General features: G+C 39.7%; 1 protein-coding gene across 1 annotated transcript in view; it reads right to left on the reverse strand.

Annotated features, from left to right (window-relative positions):
- ZNF385D (zinc finger protein 385D) overlaps positions 1–22424 on the reverse strand; it is an 859807-nt gene that overhangs the window by 246642 nt on the left and 590741 nt on the right. The gene's annotated exons all lie outside the window — the stretch shown is intronic.

The following is a 22424-nucleotide window of genomic DNA, read 5'->3' on the forward strand; positions in this document are numbered from 1 at the left end:
TTCTTAATATAGATTAAGAAGGAACAGCAAAAGCTTGTATATTTATATTCAAAAATGTTCTCTTGTAGAAGTCACAAAGGCTATGAGATAAAACCACTAATTAGCACTTAATTTGAAACTTAATTAAAGCAAATTCTACTGTGCTAAAAACTCAATGATCTCAAGGAGCCTATGACCTTCAATTTGTTCATAATGAGGTTCTTTCTAAGCGGGCATGGCTGGGCACAGAATATGAGAATAAGAAAAGTTCCTCAAAAGTCATCTTGCCAATCAATTTCTTCCTTTTATAGCTGAGAAAATTAAGGGTAGGAGAATAAGAGACCTGCCTGAGGTCATGTGATGGCAGAGATGGAAAAAGAACCCACTCTGTGCTCCACTGCATCTTTCTACCACCCTCCAAATCCACCTGCTCCAACATGACTCAGTTTAGACCCCTTTGTAGTGATGGACTTTGCTGCACCACTCGTGTTTGGGTTTGACTCTGGACTATTCTCTGCTTCCTGACCCAGCAGTACTCAATGGTCCAATTCCTGCTACTCTCACACCCAGCCCCGCTTGCCAAAGCCTCAGCCTGGGACACGTGCCCAGATGAGCTCAGTCACCAGGGAGAAAACATAACTTGACCAGTGATGGCAGAGGTGGGGGTGGAAAGTGGAAATTTACCATTCCTGTCCCCTGCGGAAACATCTGATGCACTCTTCGACTCCTCTGAGGGTCTAACTCACTTCCACATGATGATTGTCCTTCAAATAGTTACTCATGTATGATGGAACTAGGAATGACTCAAAAATCACTGTACTTTCCTCAGAGGACCAAACCAGAAGAGTCTTCAGCAAGGCCATACAACCTTACACGACTACACATTGGCTTATCACAAAGCTCTTGTCCCGGTAATCTGTCCTTGTCATGCAATCAGCTTTTCTTCTCCTAACAGTTTGAGACATCATTCACATACCATACAATTCATTCCTTTAAAAGCAAGCAACTTCTGATAGCTTACCTGAAACATCTTACACTGGGGTCAATGAAAGATCACATATCTCTACAAAAAGGTGTATCTTTCAGTAGAAACTACAGCAAGTCCAGGGATTAATTTTGCAGGAGCCACAGCGTATTTATGATGTGAAGATACAAAAGAGATTTTATAATTTTTTTTGGATCCTACAGTTGGCCCCTTGAGTAGAGGCAGAAATTAGGGCTCCAGGGACATGTTTTCAAATTCATGTCGATATTAGCTTTATAATCTTGTCATTAGAAGTGATCGTGGACCAGTAGGGTTTGTTTCACTTTCCAATCTTTTTAGATCTCAGAGAGTCAATTATAATTAAGACCAATACCCCAAAACCTATTGCTTTGCATGCCACCATGCACCATGAATGCTGCTGTTAAGGTGACAAAGGGCCACACTCCCCAATACTCTGCTTCTGAGGGCAGCTATTTAAATAGGAAGATAGATTCATCTATACTTATGATAGATAGATAGACAATATAGATTTTAGTACCAGAGACAAAATCAGGTGTGGAAAGCAGACAGTTTATTTTTCTTCCTCCTCCTTCAAGTGGCCACCTCCGCCTGAATTCCTCTGTACATGTAGGCATATCTACAGAGACAATTTGAAAAGCATGATGAAGTTTAAGTTCAGAGGCTTTCGGTAGCTTACCTTTAATAAAACCCAGATGTGACTCAAACTTGAGTAGGCCTTACTTGCCAAGAGTATTTGTTGCTATTATTTAAAGAAAAATCGAGCGAGTTGATGATCTGAATCACACTGCCGGGGGGGAGAGATGCTTAGTTAAATAGTTATTATTCTTTTTTAATAACTCCTATTTAGATTGGCTTCATTATGTGACTTACAAATCACATCATCTTTATTAAAGACACTTAAAATATTCAACATGAAATGAAATTCCAAATGCTTGATTTACTATAAATTGTGCACAGGTGTGGGACTGTTTACAGTCCTTTGGTACAGGAGGAAGTCAAGCTTTCCTTTATGTTTCACAGTGCAGTAAATACCGTTTAACTCTGAAATGTTAGGATCGTTACAAGGAAGCTTTATATACGAAGCATCTGTCAATGCAGATCAACTTTCTGACTCAGGGACCATCATGGTATCTCTAAAGAGACACTAAGAGTGCTTCTTTGTTAGAACCTTAAAAAGGAAAGATCTCTACATATAGAAAAGATTCAAACCCCCAAATGCTTTTGAGAGAAAAAAAAAAGACTGCAGATTAGGGAAGTATATGCTAATATGGGCAAAACCTGAAATGGGCTCCCCTGGGATGGCAGCGTTTGGAAAGGGCACAGCCAATCAGAGCACAGCTAAAACTGCTTCTGAAGGTGAGATCATTGGAGAATCTACTGGTCTCTTTAACTGTGTTTTAGTTGATTTTTCCGATTAGTAATATCTAGTCTCTAATCAGCCCCAGAGACTGGCAAAAAAAAAAAAAAAAAAAAAAAAACACACACACACAAATTGTAGAAGATGACAAATCAGTTCTTTTGAGATTTCAGAAGATGAGAAGTAAATGAGTAGAATTATGTATGTGTGTGTCTGTGCTTAGTGACCTGAGACCATTTATTTTGCGGTGACATGGGGGAGCTCTGGGCTGGGAGCAGGCAGCTGGGTTGTAGTGCTGCTTCTGGCGCAGCAGGTACGTGGGACCTTGGAAAATAACAACTGCCCTGTGACTCAGTTTCCTCGTCTATCAAAGGGGCAGCTGGAAAACCTACCCGGAGGCCCTCTTAGCCTCCAAACTCTAGGATAAGGTGCATTCTAATCTAAGGCAAAAGCTCCTGAGTATCAGCTTAAAACTGCTGGTGACTGTAAGTAAAAAACAACAAAAACAAAGTCACTTTGGGTTAATTTTGCTTACCCTTACTAGCATGGGCAGCAGCAGTAACTCCAGAACACGGGCTATGTTCTAGGGACCGAGCTGAGATCTGTGCAAGCTCCTTCAAGGCTTACAACAACCCTGTGAGGGAGCTGCTGGTTCCTCCAGGGTGAGGTCAAAGACAGATCCCACCAAAATGGCCCAGCTCGTAAGCGGCAGAAAGAGGTAAACTCATGGGACTCTGACTTAATGCCAGTGCTCTTAACCACTATCACCTCCTCATGTAATTTGGGACTCCTGAATATTCTAACCAATCTCATAGCTTCCCCCCATCTATGGACATTTAAGCTACCTTCATATTTTACCAGTCTTCTTTAAGAAATTGTTCATCCCGGGCACCTGGGTGGCTCAGTTGGTTAAGCAACTGCCTTCGGCTCAGGTCATGATCCTGGAGTCCCCAGATCGAGTCCCACATCGGGCTCCCTGCTGAGCAGGGAGTCTGCTTCTCCCTCTGACCCTCTTCCCTCTCGTGCTCTCTATCTCTCACTCTCTCTCTGTCATATAAATAAATAAAATCTTAAAAAAAAAAAAGAAATTGTTCATCCCAAGTCCCAGAGTATGAAAATAAATCTGATATTGTTGTTTTACATTACTTACAAAGATGCTTTTAGTCCTTCCTTTTCATTTCATTTTTTATATTTTTTCCTTGATTTTTTTGGTATTAAATGTTAAAAATAATTTTAATAGAGCATGGTTTGAGTCCCTTCAGTCCTAATATCATATTTCATTACCAACTATTAAAACACCATATATTTGGGGCGCCTGGGTGGCTTAGTAGGTTAAACATCTGCCTTTGGTTCAGATCATGATCTTGGGGTCCTGGGAGCATCAGCCTTCCTGCTCAGCTGGGAGCCTGCTTCTCCCTCTCCCTCTGCCTTCCACTCCCTCCTGCTTGTGCTCACTTTCTGTCTTTTCTCAAATAGATAAATCTTAAAAAAAAACACACAATATATTTAATTGTCTAAGAATTTCAACTAATTTGTGTGAATGGCTTTCACTGGTTCTTTCTTTTTACACTCAACCTGTTTAATTGAGCCAATGATTAAAACATCTGGAGTGTGCTAACACACACACACACACACACACACACACACACACACACACACACACAGAGCAATACATTGATCATAATGTCCTTAGTTATAAAGCAAGTTTTTCTTGAAGGTAAGGCTTGTTTCCAAAGCTTCCGTGGTAGAAGAATCCACAGTCAGAGACTTGAGACCACATGGGTAGACTGGCACTCAAATTGTGATGAATTCTTGCAGGCCTTTTGGGCCTTCCTTATGTATTTCTTAAACTAACATAAGCACACACCACAAATATAATGTCTGTCAGGGACACATGACACATTTTACATTAGTCATAATGGATACCAAATGTTTTCCATTTCCTATCTCCTTCAGGATCTCACATACCTTTAGTAATGATGATGTACATCACTTCATTTCACTTTGGTGGAGCAAGCAGATACACGAAAGGTCAGGTGCATTGTTTTCTGTATCATCTCTTCCCTTCAAATATTCAATGTCTTTCTGATTTTAGAACTCAGAGTTATCTATATCTACTTGCCACTAATACTTCAGTTTCCAGAAAGGCCCATGAGGTTCTAGAAAGACCCTCCCTCAGCTCACTTACCATCCTCTTATTAGGAGCGGGGGCTTTCTCAGATGACCATACCCCTCCCTAGGCTTCTGTGAAAAAAACTTCACCTCTCTTTAGCCTCTTTCTCTATTTCTAAACCATCGTTTTCTTCTTTTCCTAATTCTTTTCCATACAAGTGACTCTTGCGTGATGTTGGAACTAAAAATCTCAAGGTTTTATCGACTATAAGAGACTACTATCACACATTAGACTTAACAAAAGGAAACTCGTGGATGGAAAGGACTACTGTAAATATTTTTCAATATTTGTTTTAAAAGTGAACATTTCCCCCAGTTTCTTAACAGTTAAGTCTACACTGACCCAGCTCTCTCACTCCTTGGTAGTTCTCACTTTTTTTGAATGTAGATAGTAGAGTTATTTGTGATCATCAAAAATTAGAAATAAGGAAGTTACCCTTCAACAGGGGGCTGGTTTGACAAACTGTAGCACACCCATACATGAAATATCATACGTAAAAGAATGAGTCAATCAATCGTTCAGAACAAAGTACTGAATCATAAAACAACACAGTTGAATCTCAAAGGCTTTAAGCTGAGTGAAAGGAGCTTCTCAAAGGACTACTTACATACGTTTCATTTCATTCATTTACATGGTATTCTGGAAAAAAGCAAAACTACAGGGACAGAAATCCATAAATTCTTTTAGCAGCTGGGGCTGGAAGTAGGCATTTACTACTAGGAGGCATGGGGGAATTGGGGAAGAAAATGGAACAGTTCTGTATTTTGATTGTGGTGGTAGTTACATGACTGTATGCATTTCTCTGGCTTTTTCTGAGTTCTGCAAGGTGCTATGACTTCTTTTTATCTCCTGACTCTCTCTCTCTTTTTTATGATTTATTTATTTGAGAGAGAGAGAAGAAAAGAAAGAGCAAGTGTGAGTGGGGTTATGGACAGAGGGAGACGGAGAGAAATCCTCAAGCAGACTCCCCACTGAGTGCAGAACCCCACATGGGGCTCGATCCCACGACCCTGTGATCATGACCTGAGCTGAAATCAAGAGTCGGATGCTTAACTAACTGAGCCAGCCAGGCGTCCCTATCTCCTGAATCTTTATCATAATCCTCCATCATCTGAGGGCTGGATGGTTCCACTCCACAGTGCACACTGGCCGGCAGTGCCTAATCTGCACTGCACTTTTAAATTAGTATTTTACAGTCTTCACATTTTCCCAGCTTTTATCCTCAGTCATTTTTACCTTCACTCAGGCATGTTTGTGACAGGATTTGTTAAATTTCAGCTAGAGTAAAGAAGGGATCTGTGCTAATTCTGCAGATTCTCAGTGCTGGAATTGACATTTAAGTTCTCTGCATCATGGATGCTTGAATATCTTCTCTATAGTATTTCCTCCAAAGAGTTACTTAGCCTCTCCTTGGATACCAGTAGGGTGGAGGAATGCATCACTACGTGAGCTAAGGCTGATTAATTCTTCCACAGCCCTGATGTTAAGAAATTCTTTGTAAAACTCAGCCACACCTCATGAACTAAAATACTCAAATTATTTTTGCTAATCTGAAACCTCTCTGAAATTCTCTTATTCCTTCCTCTACAATTGCCCTGTGACCTTTGCCCTTAGGCAACTGTTTTCTATCAATAAAATATATAATCCTCTTCCCCTAGAATGATTTCAGAATTTCTTATATTCTACTAATAAGCTTATAAATGTGGAAGAAATGGTTAGGATTTTTGGAAAATGCTCACCTAACTCATTTCAAACTCATTTCAAAAAAAATTTTTTTAACAAGAGTAATGGTAGGACAATTCTGTTATAAGTAATCCAGTCTGACAGTCCCAGAGCCTGTACATCACTGACATGCAATCTGGAGCTATCATATGGAGAAGACGAACAGAAATAGTCCCCCAAAAAACACTCATTCATCCTGCCTTTTCAAATTTTAAAACACACCCAAGTAATTCGGATGTTTATATTTAGCTCTACTAACATACGCATTACGAAGGCTATTAAAAGGAAAATAAACAGCAACATCCAAAGGCCAATCCCCATCTCCTCTAAGAGCTGAGAGAGAAAATTCTGAGACTTGGAGGTGGCAAATAACATTAGGACTGGAATTCCATCTGGAAAACCCATTTCTACCACCTCCATCACTGCTCAGGACAATGAACACACAGAATTATAGACCAAATAACTCTTGAAAACACACGATCACATGAATGTCATTTTGCTAATTAAAACCCTTCCACAATTCCCTATACCCTGTTGTAATAATACCTAAATCTTTATTTGACGGAGCATTTGAGGCCTTTTTTAAAGGCCCCACCACCATTTCTAGACCCTTCTGCTACCACAGCCCTTACTGTCTATGGCAATGGACAAGTAATGACTCCCCAGACTTGCTATGTTCTTTCACATCTGTGCACCTCTGTTCACTATGGTCACTTTGCCTTGAAATATCCTTTCCTCTTGAAAACCATATGGATGTCCACAATCCTCCCCTCTCTTCCTTAGACATGTCTGTTTCTAAGGCATCACTGCAGGAATGTGATGCCCATGCTATGGAGCAGGATCTCTGCCCCTTAAGGCCAGGTGTCCTGCATTCCTTATTCTCCAGTAAGCACCTCACCTGCCTGCTCTAGCATAGCCCATTGGCAAACTGATCCATGGAATATCACTCTCATCCTTATATTTCAACAACCTGTTAAATCTTCATATTTGCTTAGCTTAAACCATCATGGGGTAGTTATTTTAAATAATAGAAAAGCACAGATATAAGAAAAAGATTTCTCAATAATTTGTACATCCCTGTGAAATTCTATTAATTAAATTTCCCCCTATACACATTGGTATCCAATGTGGAAATTTCATGTGGAAAGAAATAAGAATAGTTCATGTGGAGATTATTCAGGTTTGCAAATACATAAGCTCTTGAAAACATGGATTTTACTGTTGTCTAAATACATAAGACCTGTTGGCTACCTTTATCTACTCTGAACAAATACAGTTTTCTCTATTCAATCAAGAGTAATTTATTTCTTGAATCCATCATATCCTTTCAGCCTCTACTGGCAGTGAATTAATTCATTCTCTATTTATTTCTTGTAACAGTGCAATGGACTCCTAACTGGCTTTGATGCTTTCAGTCTCAACCCACTACATGCACGCACACAGACACACACACACACCCACCCACCCCCACACACACACTATTTTCAACTTACCAGTGGTACCAGATTTTTTAAAATATGAGAATCACGAGCACCGAGTGCTGAATTGGGATCCTGTAAAATATGAGAATCACTTTTCAATCTAAAAATAATTTTCTTTCACTTCCCTACCATGCAACTACATCAATCTTGGGGCCTCCAGTGGAGACAGTCAACAGAGTACCCATGTCCTTAAATGAAGACTACTCCCCTAATTTCACTGTCAGAAGCCAGAGACAAATATACACACACGTACTACTAATAATCCCTTCCTAAAGACCCGAAAGACTCCACCAGCAGGGTACAAGGGAAGTCCCATTCTAGAAAAGATGACTCATCCTCTAGACCTCCACTTGGTGGAGACAAGTGGCAGCCCCCAAACCATGTGGACCTGCAAACCTCTTCTGTGACATTTCTTTCCATAGTCTGGGCACTTTCCCCGTAATCCTCTCATGTGGTGGCTATTTTCTCCTCCACTTTCCTTGTACCTTGGGCATGGAGGTGGGGGATATGTTCTTGCCTCTCACCGCCATTTCCAGGCATTTTCCCTCCCACCCCCAGCTTCAAATTTTACACATTCGAAGTGCCACTGTCATTCACTATAATGATACTGTCAGTCACTGTTGCTAGCCCAACCCATCCCAGGGTGCTCTTCTGCTTTTCTTGATGGTTTCAGCACTTGTTTCTCTACCTCCATGCTGTACACTATTTTTGGCATACCTTGTAGTGATTCCAATATACACATAGCCAATACTTCCAGGTCACTGGAGTTTCTGCTATTTGGCCTCCTCTCTTCCAACAATCTTATCTTCCACACCACTTCAGCCACTCTCTTCCACAGTGATAGCCTAGAACTTGTCATTCACAATAACTGCAATTTTACCACAAACTCAGTCTTAAATATCCTGCCCTCCAAATGCCACCTTCTTTATTTACAAGTCACTCCTATTATACCAACTCAAACAATCCTTTTTCCCATGGGTACCCCTAATCTAATGATCTTACCATCTTTTCAGTCCTTCAACTTGTTCATGCTTTTCTGTCTTTACTCAGCTTAAATCTTTGGTTAATCATTATAATACTCTTGCATGCATCCTCAACTCCCTAGCTCTTTCTTGCTTCTTCATCCCCTTAATGAAATGAAACCAAGCTTAAATTTAATCTTTGCCTACTCCTGCCTGCACTCAGGCCATTGAATTGGGCAGGAGAAGAAATTAAACATTCCATAATGACTACTCTCAATTTAAATTCATGATAGTTAACATCAAGTGGGCCCTTCATGCTGCCCAGTAAACAAATACCATCCCCGAGTCTGTTCACTCACTCTCCTTCTTTCCTAGACAACTGTTTTGATTTTTTCTCCTTTCTCCTATAATTTCCAATACATCCCAACTCACCTCTGTGCCAATGGCCTTGCTTCACATCTCACTGAGAAAATGGAAGCAACAAAAGATGAACACCATAAAAACAAATATCACAGAATCTCATCTGTGCCTATATCCTCACTACTCCCGCTGTCTAGGAATGAGCTGCATTTCAAGCTCAGGCCAATTCCTCCTCTTGATCTCTGCCCTGAAGTCTGAACACAAACATCACTTCTTCACTCTTCCCTCTCTCTGTTTCATCATCAAATTTCCCTCCCAACTGTACCAGTCCTATTCATCTTTAAACATATTATTTCTCCCATCTTCAAAAACAAACAGGAAAAAAAAAGCAAAAAAATAAGATTCCTGATCCCACATCCTTTTCCAGCTAACACTTAACTTCTGTCTTTCCTTTACAGCAAAGCTCCTTGACAGGGTTGTCTATAATTGCTGTCTCCAAAGTCCCTGTTGCTATTCTCTCTTAATCCCACTCCAACCAAGCCTTTGCTCACACTATGCCATGGAAACTTCTCTCACTGAGATCACTAAAGACAGTTTTCAGTCCTTGTATTACTTAACCAATTGTACACTTCTCTTTGGATTACAGGATATTGGCTTTACTCCTACCACTCTGGCTGCTCCTTCTTATTCTCCTTTGTTGGTTCAACCTCATGCCCCATGGCCACTAAATATTGAAACATCTCAGAGTCTGGTCCTTATAACTTACTGGATTTCTAACTTATTTGCACTAATTTCTTTGGCAATCTTTTCCAGTCCATGTTTTAAATATCATCTATATACTAATGACTCCTGTGTTTACATGTCTAGCCCAGCAGTTTCCCCTAGACTTCAGACTCACTACATTCAACTGCCTACTCAGTATTTTCCACATGGATATATGACAGGTATTTCAAGTCTTTCATGCCCAAAACCAAATTCCTGCTTTTCACCCTTCAAAGCTGCTCCTCTCAGCATTGTCTCCATCTCATGAAATAGAAGTTCTATCCTTCCAGTTACTCAAGCCCCAAAACTCTGAATCATCGATATTGTTCTATACTCAACCCCTCAGCAAATCCTGTCAACTCTACCTTTAAAGTAGACATTTCCTGGGGGTGCCTGGGTGGTGCCATTGGTTAGGCATCTGACTCTTGGTTTTGGCTCAGGTCATGATCTCAGGGTCGTGAGACCGAGGCCTGCTTTGGGCTCCATGCTCAGTGCAGAGTCTGCTTAAGACTCTCTCTCTCCTCCATCTGCCCCTCCCTTCCACACTCTCTCTCTCTCTAAAATAAATAAATCTTTAAAAATAATAAAATAAAATAAAATAAAATAAAATAAGACATTTCCGCCCCCCCCAAAAATAGACATTTCCACCACCTCTGCTGTTACTACCCTCCTCCATTGCATATCATGCCTCAACTGAAATACTCTAATAGTTTCCTAATGGGTTTCCTTGCTTCCACCCTCATCCATGACCAAGTCTATTCCCCACACAGTGGCCAGAATGATACTATTTATACATACGTTGGATTATTTTTGTCCTCTTCTCAGAAACAGTCACCATCTTCCCATCTTACTCAGAATAAAATCAAAGGTCTTATACTATCCCAAGGTCCCTATATAATCACTCTATTACCTCTCTTTATGATTCCTACCACTACCACCCTCCACCACTCAAAGTTCACCTCCTGCAACTCTGCACCACTCTCAGGCCACACTGGCCTCCAGGTTATTCCTCTAATCATGTCACCGACTGTTCTCTCTCAGGACTTCAACATCTGCTGTCCCCTGTGTCTGGGATGGTTTTTGCCCATATATCTGTCTGGCTTGATTTCTTAGCTTCCTAAATATATTGCTCAAATTTCACCTTTTCATTGAAAATGTCCCTGGTCCCCCAATATTTGTCTTCATCCTTCATTCCTTTATTTTAGTACTTAAAATATATTCCTATATAGCATGGAAAATATTTCACTCATTTGTCTTATTGTATCTCTATCTCCCCACTAGAGTGCAAGTTACATTAGGGTTGGGAATTTCATTTCTTTTTGTTCATTGCTCTGCCTTCAGTGCCTAGAAAAGTTTCTGGCAAAGCCATACTAAATATTAAGGGAATAACTGCTGTACTTCCAGCTATCAGTTGACCAAGAAAATACATGGTAAAAATTTTTATAAACACAATTATGTCCTCAAATTGCCTTTTTTGATCATAAAATCATTTAGTACATTCAGGAAAAGATAGAAAGGATATGCACTAGAGAATGTTCTGAGCCCCTCTGGAATTTTCAAACTTACAGATAATATTTGGAGCCATGTGAGATTTTCAAATCCCTTGTAATAACTTCTTGGATCTCTCTGCAGTCGTGATCCAGAGATTGAAACCAACACTGTACTATTTCTGCCAAGGTAATCTTTCCAAAATATAAGGCCCCATCATTTTACTCCTCTGGTTAAAGTCCTTTAGGATTGCCTATGCCTATAGCAGTGCTTCACAAATTTTCACCTGCAACTGAATCATCCAGAGAACTCCTTAAGACACAGACTATTGGGTCCCACCCTAGAGTTTCAAATCCAGTCAGTCTGAGGTGGGGACGGAGAATGTGCACATCAAGTTCACGGGAGATTCCACTGCTACTTGTGCTGGGACCACACTTTGCGAACCACTGGGCTAAAAAATGAACACGTTTGCTTCCCTCCCAGTTCCCCCTCCAGATGAACCTACATGATATACTTCAGAAATAGTCAGTCTGGGGCCCTCTAGGCAAACTGCTGGGAGCGTTCCTGGATTGCTCATCCAAGTTTTCTCCTGACCAATCCTTCCAAGGCTCCAACTCAGTTAACTGCACTCTGCAATTTGATCCCCCGGGGCTGATAGGAAGACCAGTTCTGATTTGGTCTCCTGAGAAAGCCTTCCAGGGACATTCCTGACAGCCAAGTCAGAAGACTGAGTCCTGGGAACCACTGGTGTCTACATCAGTCAGCCAGCTGTAGCCAGCCGCCAACGAGGTAGGATAACAACGAGAGCCAATGTTTATCTACACACTCACTAAGTGCCTGGATATTTGCTAAGAACTTTCCATGTATCGCTTTATTAAATCCTCTCAAAAACCCTACAAGGCAGGTACCATCATTATCTCGATTTTGTAGATGAGAAAACTGAACCTCATCAAGATTAAGTGTTGTGGTAATAATTAAATAGCTTGTTAGTAGCAAAGCCTGGACTTGAGCCCAGATATTCTAATTCCAGAAGCCAAAGTTGTAACCAGGTGCTACGCTACCTTGTCCTAATGATGAAATCAAGAAAGAGAAAAACTAACACAACTAAACTACTTCCCAACATGATTTGGGAATGTTCAGTCAGGACTAAAAAACAATTGGATCAATTTTAAAATCAAGTAGCATTGTGGAAGTTAGTTGACTCCAAATCAATTTTTGCTTTTTTCTTACCTTTAAACTATATTATCAGCAGAGAGTTAAAAAAATTTAAATATTTAAAATTTTAACTTAAAACTGAATGAAGGAAAATTATTTTAAAAGGCTACAAATTGGTCTAATACAGTTGCTTAAGATATGCCAATTTTCCTTGTAGTAGTTATTACCTCATATTTGAAGTCATGGTTTTTATTATATTTCCATTTGAAATACTGATAAAGCCCATTTCCACCTCAAAGTGCGGTCTGTAACCAGCCGTATGGACCAAACCTGGGGACTTGTTAGAAATGTAGACTCTCAGACTGCACCCTAGGCCTGCTGAGTCAGACTCCATATTTTAACAAGATCTCAGGTGACTCTTACGCAGAGGTCACATTATGCAATTGTTGCTAAATTTTAAATCCAGGCATACTGGTAAAGAAGTGTCAGGTAGTAAAAGTGCCCTGGCCCAGACATCAGGAGAACTTTCTCTCATAACTAGCTGTATGACCCGGATTGGTATCACTTCTCTTGGCCTGCATTCTTCATTTAAAAGAAAGAAGGATGGACCTAGATCTGCAGTGGTTGGCTGCACATTGGGATCATCTGGGATCTTGAAAAAAAATATTGATGCCCAGTTATCACCGATAGAGAATCTAATTTAAACTGGTCAGGGGTGTGGCCTGGGCATTGGGATTTTTAAAAACATCCCCCTGTGATTCAAACATGTAGCCATGATTGAGAACCACTAGCTTAGAACAGTGATTCTTAGTGTGTTCCCTGGACCTAGAGCATTGGCATCACCTGGAGACTCAGAAACTCAAATTCAGGTCCTACCTCACCTACCGAATTGGAAGCTCTGGAGGTGGGGCCCAAAAACCTGTGTTTAACAAACCCTCTGGGTGACTCTGCTATGAGCTACACTTTGAGAGCACTGACCTGAGAAATCACCACTTTTATTCTGTACAGCTATAATTTTAGCACATATTTCTGATTAGATATGTTAACAATATGTTTACCTCATGAGTCCCATGATATTTAACTTGAAGACTTTCTATTTTGGGGTAAGGAGGAAAGAGGAAATTCTCAGGAAGAGTTCCAAATGGTGACAAAAAAAAAAATCCTTGACAACAACCATGCAATTTTTGGTACCTTTTTCCTCTAAGATGAACTTCACAATTGAGAAGGCATATTTAGCATATGCCCATCTGATGAATGACATGCTTTGCTTAGAATTCCTTTATTTTTTAAAATATACCTCTTATTGCATGAGAAAGTTGTAATAGAATTTTTTTTCTGATGAGTAGAATTTAAATATAAATATAACCTGGGGTCTATATTCTTGGAAAGGGGCACACACACCTCTTATCCATTGCTAAATGGTTGTTTAGAAGTCCCCTACGAGACCCCAGCTGGTGTTGGCGCTCATTCTGCCTGTTCCAAGACCTAGAACCAGTTAAAAATTTAAGATTTCCACCTTTAGGCAGAGAGTTGAAGCAGACTGGGTAAGATCTGAACATGTTTGGACATTTCATCCTGTAGGAAGAAAGAGCAACTAAAATCCTTTGGACAGGTTCTGTCTCCCATTGGTCTGAAACATCCTTCCCATGGTTATAAAAAGAAATAATCCAGAGAGGAGAGTACCAAAAGTTGACATATCCTAAAAAAGACTTCACAAAAACAGGAAAATGCCCATCTTTAAATATAAAGAAATAATTTTCTTGTGCCTTGAGTTTCTTTGAGGTTTTACAATGAAAATGAGGACAAGAAAATCCTATTTTGGAGAGTACCTAATTTATTTTAAAATACTTTTGATCCTTAAATCCCTTAGCAATGATAGTAATATTAATTCAGACTATTTTAAGTTATGCAAGTGAAATGTTACACTTTATGGAAAAGATGAGTTTATAAATACACAAAGCCTCTTGACTGGATTTTATAAAGATCAGCATGGAATCTGGAGTCCAGCCTGGCATTTTATGTCTGAGCTGTAAGAAGTGTCCCATCTTCCAGAGATATCTGCAAACAAATAGCAGAGCAGAGGGGTGGCACCTGGTCCCCAAAGGGGACTAGTAATCTAAGTCAATGGCCGCCCCCAGCAAACTCCCTGTTTCTAACAGACAAGCTATACAATAGCAGTTCACTCCCCTGTGGCTGTGCAAATCGGCAAGCAACTCTGGATAAAAACTTCTCCTTAGATACCACAGTTTGCGCACAATAGATACTTTGTATGATATGCATACAGAGCCCTCTTCCACTCTCTCCCTCCCTCTCCCCTTTATCCTTGAAAAACAAGGCTTTCAACCATGGGGTGCTTAGACCCTATCTATCTGCTTTGCCTTTCCTTTCAAGTTTCTCTGTGGCAGAAGATGCAATGGCACCCATGAAGTCGGCCCAGGGTTACCTGACAGACCAGAGCCTGAATTCTCAGGCTCCTGGGCCCCTCCTCCTTGAGTAGTTTAGAATTCTGTCTTGCTCCCAGCTAAGTCAGGGGAGGCCTGGAGGCCACTGTGGCCTCTGAGAGGCAGCTTTGATTTCCCTCATCCCACCCCTCCTGAGGCCCATTAGGATTCCGTGCCTCACGCTTCAAAGTCCCTCCATCTCCTGTCCCCCGATATGACCTAGATTCTCTCGCCAACCTCCATCCATACTGAGGAGACCAGATCCTTTTCACCAGCTTTCAAACCAACTTTGAAGCCTCCTGGCACTGAACAAAGGTCCTAAAACCTTCAAGTAACCCAAATGGCCTCCAAAGCTATAGTGTAATTGGCCCCATTCACCAGACTTTCTTGTCTTCCCTTCCACCACTCAACAGACTCTTGTGAGCTTGCTGCACCTTTTGGACAGTGGGTCTCTGACCCGCTGCCCGCCCCCCCCCCGCCCCCAGCTAGTTTCCCAGGCCCCTGCAGTCCCGGCTCACCCTGCTGCCTACTCAGCTGTGTGTTACCTTCTGTTCTTGACACTTGACATCAAGCCTGCTCAGGTTAGGACCTAGGTGGTTTCCCCAATATCATATAAGATGAAAGGAAGAAAAGATCAGACACCCACCCAGCCAGTAGGGTGGCATTTTCTTTCCCAAGCTCTGTTTACAGGAGAAAAAAAAAAAACAAAAACAAAAAAGTTTTTTGCATAGTGACATCACCACGAAGCATATAGCCACTTAAAATAAAAAATAGTTAAAAAAAAAACAGTTAAAAACTGTTTTACTTCGCTTTTTAGAACAAAAGTTTAGACTATCTGAATGTATAATAATAATAAAACAAGTCATAAAAACCCTACAGCTTTCTGAGGACCTGCTATAGGTCAGTTGCTTTATTGGGGTCTTTGTTTTGTCTGCTGGTTCACGGTGTCTAGAACAGTGCCGGGGACCTGGCTGAACTGTGTGTGGGGGAGGATTCCACTAATAAAATGGCTGAATGTCTTTGCAGCCTATGTTCTTAACTACTGCTCCACACTACCTCTGTTCTGAGCGCGGAAATAGAAATTCTATTTCATTCCATGCCAAGTCATTTTCCCTGCTAATGATTCAGGAGGGGTAAGCAAGAGGCCTTCTACCATTCTAGTCTCACTGATGACAAAAATCAAAATTATAAGCATTCGAGTATGCCTTATGCCTTAAGGTATAAAAATTTATAAACAATAAGAATTTAAAAAGCAAGAAAACCCTAAAAGCTAATTGCTCATTAAGGCATATTTGTTTAAATATTGGTTTGTTAGTTGTTGGCTAAAAGACCTTCATTCAAGCTATTTTAAAATTAAGAAGAGGCAACACTTATAAGCCACAGTGAAAATGGATTATCTTCCCACTTCACTTTATTTGAAGATAAAACTGTCAGTTCCACACACAGTGGAAGACAGTGTGACTCAAGGACTTTGGCAATCTTGTCAAGTCTGAGGAACTCCAGTGGGAAGGAAACTTCTCTCTCCCCACAAAGTACTTTAAAAATAAGATCTTGGGCTCCCCCAATGCCTTACCAAGCTGGGTTTCTGTAATCTCTCAGATTGCAGTCCTGAAATGTCTGGGTGGGAAATCCTGGCACAAAATGAAAACAAGGGAGGTTTAAAAGGACAGCAACAGCCCAGAAAGCCAGGACAATGCAGAGGAAATGCCTTAGTAACCCACGAGATGACACCACTCACGAAACCTGGGAGGAACCGCACACCCATCAGTGACTAGGCTGAGGAACAAGAAATGGAGACTAAGATCTCCTTGTAGCTAGAAGGGGATTGACTGTATATCCAGTTTGGGCAAATCACCAGAGGAATTTTCATTCATCTCCCTCCTGAGCTACTGAGATGCGGGCATAGCCTGCCTTGGGATGCTCTTCAGAATGCTTGAGCCGCTTCTTCCATTTCTCTGTTCTCCTTCCATTCAGTAATCATTCACTGGCTGCATTACTCCATGCTAGATGACAAATTGCCACTCTGTATACTAACAAGATTGTACTATGCACACTACACACATCATCTAATTTAAGATGACCCTATGAAGAAACTAAGATGGGACCCCAGGGGTTCTGGCCAGCGTCACTCAGCTAATAGGCTCAAGAGGTGGGGCTTAAAACCAGGCAAGCTGACCACCGAACATGGGACCTAAATCACTTCTCAGCACTGTGCAAGAGAGGACTCTACCTGCAAAGGCCTGGAACCTGGAACCAGGGACCATTCCTGACTACAAACATCTATCCTGCTATCTGAGAGACACTTCCCCAAAGGGGATAAGATGAAGCACCTACAGTGCTCTCTAAGTCCGGCTGAGCATTGGAACCACCAGGGAAGCTTTTACGTATATTTATACTAGTACATTTCTTATCCTTAACTAATATATTTATTAACCTTGTTAATGCAGAGAAATATAGCAAGAAAACAGCAACAAGAAAAGTGGCTCATATTCCACTGACAGATTACCCTTGATGAGAGGCAAAAAAAAGCAAACCAGTTATTCCACATAGTTACATACATTCCATAGTTACTGAGCACCTCTGATTGGCAGGTCTTGTCCTCATGCTAAGGTGTAAAGAAGTAAATAAAACAGACATGAATCCCTGGCCAGTGGAGCATTCTATTCAGAGTGACTTAAAAAGCATAAATCCTGTCCAAATCTAACAACTACTAATGATTTCTTATGTTTCTCTTTGAAAATACACATGGAGTTATCGGTATAGCTATTCAAGAACCTTCCTAAATTTTTACTCCCGAAGGGCTTTCTTTTGGAATTTCTCTTTACCCTTCTGAGCCTTCTTTTACCGATGTTAAATTCTACATTTTTTTCCATATCACAACATAAATGTACTCATTTTTTTCATGGCTGTACATTTCAACATTTTGAATGTACCATAATTTTATTTAATGTCTCCCCTACTGATGTTCATTTGTGTTATTTCTAATTTGTGCTTTAAAAACCAACATTGCATTTAACATCCTTACTCATATGTTTGAGTGACCTTTTGGGAATATAAAGCAGATTTCTAGTAAAAAACTTGCTAGGGCAGAGAGTATGTGCTATAAAAATATGCATATATAAATATTATCACATCACCTTGTGCAGAGTTTGGAAAAATTTACTCCCTTACACACATGACTGTGTATAAGATTGGTTTCTCACAAACCCAATTCTTAAAAATTTGTCCAACTTTTAAATATTTATCAATCTCCTAAGTGAAGAAGTATACGTATATCCCTTATTTTCATGTATATTTTGTTAATTATGAGTGAAATTGAATATAGTTTTATATTTTCACAGGCAATATATATTTCTTGTAATGTTTGCTCATATTCAGTCTTCTTCTGGGTTGTCTTTCTTACTGATTCTTATACAAGCTCTTTGTTAATTAAAAAAATAGCCATTTACCTAACATTTGTATTTAAATTAATTTTGTCATTTATTAACTTAGTTTCTGAATAATTTTTCCCAAACACAAGTTATTAATTTTGTGTAATTAAATTTCTATCATTTCTCCAGCTTATAGTTTTGGGCTTGGATCCTGATTTCAAAAACCTTTTCTACTGCAAGAGCATAAATTTATTCACTTGGGCTTCCTTCTATAAATTTATGGCATCAGTTTTTATGCTTGAACCGTTGTTCAATCTATAATTTATTTTGGTGTAAGAAGTGGAATAGGAACCCACTTTATTTATTTGTTTAAATGTTCATCCAGTTGTACCCAAACCATTTATTTAATAGTTACTGTTTTCAACAATGAATTTAAATGTCATTTTTATCATAGCCTAAATCCCCATATACATAAGTATCGAGGTTTACTTCTAGATTTTCTAATCTGTTTTTTATTACCTATTATTGAGGACCAAATAATTTAATTATTGTGATTTTATGATATAATTTAGGGTAAGTCTCCTCTGTCAGACCACTCTTTCTTCATAATTTCCTGGAGTGTTGTTTCCTTATGTTTCTTCTTGCAGATAAATTGTGATATAATTTTTTTCTAGTTCACATTTAAATCATGTTAGTATTTTAAGTGCAATTGCATTGCTTTTATAGGTTTATTTCTGGAGAGCTGACAAGCTTGTGATATTAAATTTGGAGGTAGTTTTTGACAATTCTGATTCTTGGGCTCTATCCCTGGAGATTCTGATTCAGTAAATCTCGAGAGGGGAATAGGAAACAGAATTTTCAAGCACTCCAGGCTATTGTTCAGATAGGTTCTGGCAATACCAGACATGGAAATTCAGAGACGGTGTTTACTCCTTTTGTAAAGAATTAGATGGTCTTCCTAAAGGAGGTGCACTTGCATGGAACTTCTTGAAGAATTAATAAGATTATGTTTTTACATCAAATGTTTAAAGAATAGAAAAGGGTAAGAGTGAAAAAGATAATGAATGTATAGAATTTTAGTGATACAGAGGCAAAAACAAACTATGTATCAGGTAGGAAAGACAATGTGAGGCAGAGTCTCAAAAGGGTTAAGAAGCAGGGTTTAGGATGAGATTTTACCTTGAAACTGCAAGGTGAATTGGGACCCAAACCTGGACTGTACTGACCGCCTGGATAAGCAGTTTGGAAGCTCTGTATCAGGGAATAAGAATGACTGGAGGCATTGAAGTGTGTGTGTGTGTGTGTGTGTGTGTGTGTGTGTGTGTGTGTGTGTGTGTGTGTGTGTGTGTGTGTGTTGGGGGATATCATGTCTGTAGCTATGCCTTGGGATAGCAAAATGTTGGCTGAGTTGGAAGCACAAAAGAATCAAGTCAGGAAAGCCATTAGGGATGATTATGACAGTTCACACAAAAGATAAATGATGTGGTCTGCAGACAGTGAGGGATAGAATGAGGGACACTTGCTCAGGTGTCTGGGACTTGTGTGAGCTACAGTGATTTATTGCTCCAATGAGTACTACCCTCTTATCTCCAAAGCTACCGTAGGATCCAGGAATTTTAGGGCTGGGAGGGATCTCTGAATTGATTTAGACCCTAAGAAGTGCAGGGATCCACACACGCTCGAACTTAATACACACAATGGCAGACTGGAGCCTTGATTCCAGGAGGCAGAGAGAAGGAGTAAAAAGCATGTGAGCCTGGATTCAACTCTGGACTCCCACACCATCTCTGTAACATTGGGGAAGGAACTAAATGTCAGTTTCCTCACCGAGAAGATGAGAATAGTAACATCCATCTCCTAGATTTGTTGTGAAGGAAAAAAAAAAAAATGTGACAATGAGCATTCCCCTCCCCTCTGTCTTCCAACAGAAGAGAGAAAAGATGATTGGTCCCCCTCCCTCCTCAGGTCCCCTACTGCAGGGTAAAACTCTTAGTATTGTCTATATCTTAGCAGTGATTGCTACTCTTCAATAGCACGGACCAGGAAAATGAGAACCTCCACTTTAGATAAATGTCCCCTTCTAGCATGATTCCACAGAAGTGGCCAAAGAGTAGTGCGTTAAACAGAAAATATCAAAGGGTTGTGTCAACATTTTGACACACCAGATGTCCAGTTAGATTGTTTTGGGTTTGAATCCTGTGCCTGCCATTTTCAATCTATTTTTGGGACAAGAAACTGAACCTTTAAGCACACCTTTCCTCTTTTGTAAACCAGAGAGAATGACATCTAGCTCATTTAAACAATATCAACTAAAACAAACAAACAAAATTATTATTTTAGAGAGTGTGTCGAAGTTTGTAAAGTTTGTAAAGAACTCAAGAACTCAATAAATAAACAAATAAACTCATCGTTGTTTGGAGTCTTTGTGGTTTTTGGTTTGTTTTTTGTTTTTGGGAGTTTTTGTGTTTTTTTTAAGATTTTTAAAATTTATTGGGGGGAGGGGCAGAGGGAGAGAGAAAAGCAGACTCCCCTCTGAGCAGGGAGCTTGACTGACACAGGCCTCAGTGCCATGACCCCGGGATCACGACCTGAGCCGAAGGCAGATGCTTACCACCCAGGTACCCCGTGTTTTTAATAAGTGTGGCATTTTTACCATAGAAACATGTTATAGACATTCCAGATATTTCTAAGCTTAATATGTTCAAACAGAGATGCTGCAAAAGTCAAAGAAGAACACGGAGTTAGGAATAGAAGAAAAAAAACCTGAAATACAAAATTATGCAAATGTGTCTTTACCTTTTAACGCTCACTGACTCCAAAGAAAACGAAACTTCCAAACATATTTGGCTTAAGATCTAACTGATGCAGAGATCTCTCAAGGACCAACCTTCTAGCTTTCAGGCGGAGGGTACAATTTTCTTTACAGTGTGCAAACCCCCTGTTGTATACATAACCATTCTTAAAGCATAGGGCATCTTTCCTTTTATGGCACCATTCCTTTTTTGGAAATTGAAACTAGTATCCATATGGAATTAGCACAATGGAAGTGAAATGGAGAAATAGATTGGGGAGGGAGGAGCACAGACAAAAAAAAGCAGAAAGCCATGTCATTTTGTTTCAGTCTGAGAACTCACATTTGAGAAGTCTGCAAGGCAATGTTCACATAAACAGTTTACCGCTTTGAAAGTTTTTCTACTCTTTAATGATAGGAATATGTGTAGAAATCAATCAGGAAAAAATTTCCATGGGGCACTTTGGCAATACCCATGAGAATTTAATAAGCCTTGCCCCATAAATTCCACTTTTAAGAATTTACCCTATAGATCCGTGTTCTTGCACACAAAGAATTATGTATGCACAATAATATTCATTGCTTTTGTCAGTAAAAGAATGGAAAGAAGTTATTTCTCTTATAAAAGGGCCAGTAAAATAAAAAAAAAGGGCCAGTAAAATAAATCACAGTATGTTCCCGCATTAGAATACTATGTAGCTATAAAATAAAGAGAACGAGAAACATCAACTGTGCTAAATAAAGCAATATGCAAAACAGGGTTCACGGTATGTTTCCATTCCATGTAAAAACAAGAGGGTGGGTATATACATATACCCTTCCATTGAATTTATTTTTTTCCAGCTTTATTGAGATGTAATTGACATATGACATTATATAAGTTTAAGGTATGCAACATAATAATCTAATATATGTATGTATTGAGAAATGGACAAAATAAGTTTAGTTAACATCACCTCACAGGGTTTCAATATTCTTTTCTTTTGATGAGAACTTCCAAGATCTACACTCTTAGCAACTCTCAAATATACAATACAGTATTAACTGTGGTCACCATGCTGCACCTTACGTCACCAGGACTTACTTATCTTGTAGCTAGAAGTTTGCATCTCTTGACCACCTTCAACTATTCCACCTACCCTCCTTTTCCTGACTTCCATACAATGTAGTCTCTCAAAAACAAGAAAGTGCACAAGAGTGAAAGAAGATTTCATTTTCACTATTTACCCTTTTATAATATTTGATTTTAAAAATTGTAGTGTATTACTTTTTCCAAAAAAAAAAAAAAATAGCAAATCTTCTCTTAAGGGTATAGAGAGAGTTCATTGTCCCTTTCACTTCCCTGGTGCTCCATGGACCTAAAACAAGTTCAGATG

The sequence above is a fragment of the Eumetopias jubatus genome, unplaced genomic scaffold, assembly GCF_037043125.1.
Source record: "Eumetopias jubatus isolate StellerSeaLion01/CBP00866 unplaced genomic scaffold, mEumJub1_p1.0 scaffold_1, whole genome shotgun sequence".
Taxonomy (NCBI): Eukaryota; Metazoa; Chordata; class Mammalia; order Carnivora; family Otariidae; genus Eumetopias; species Eumetopias jubatus.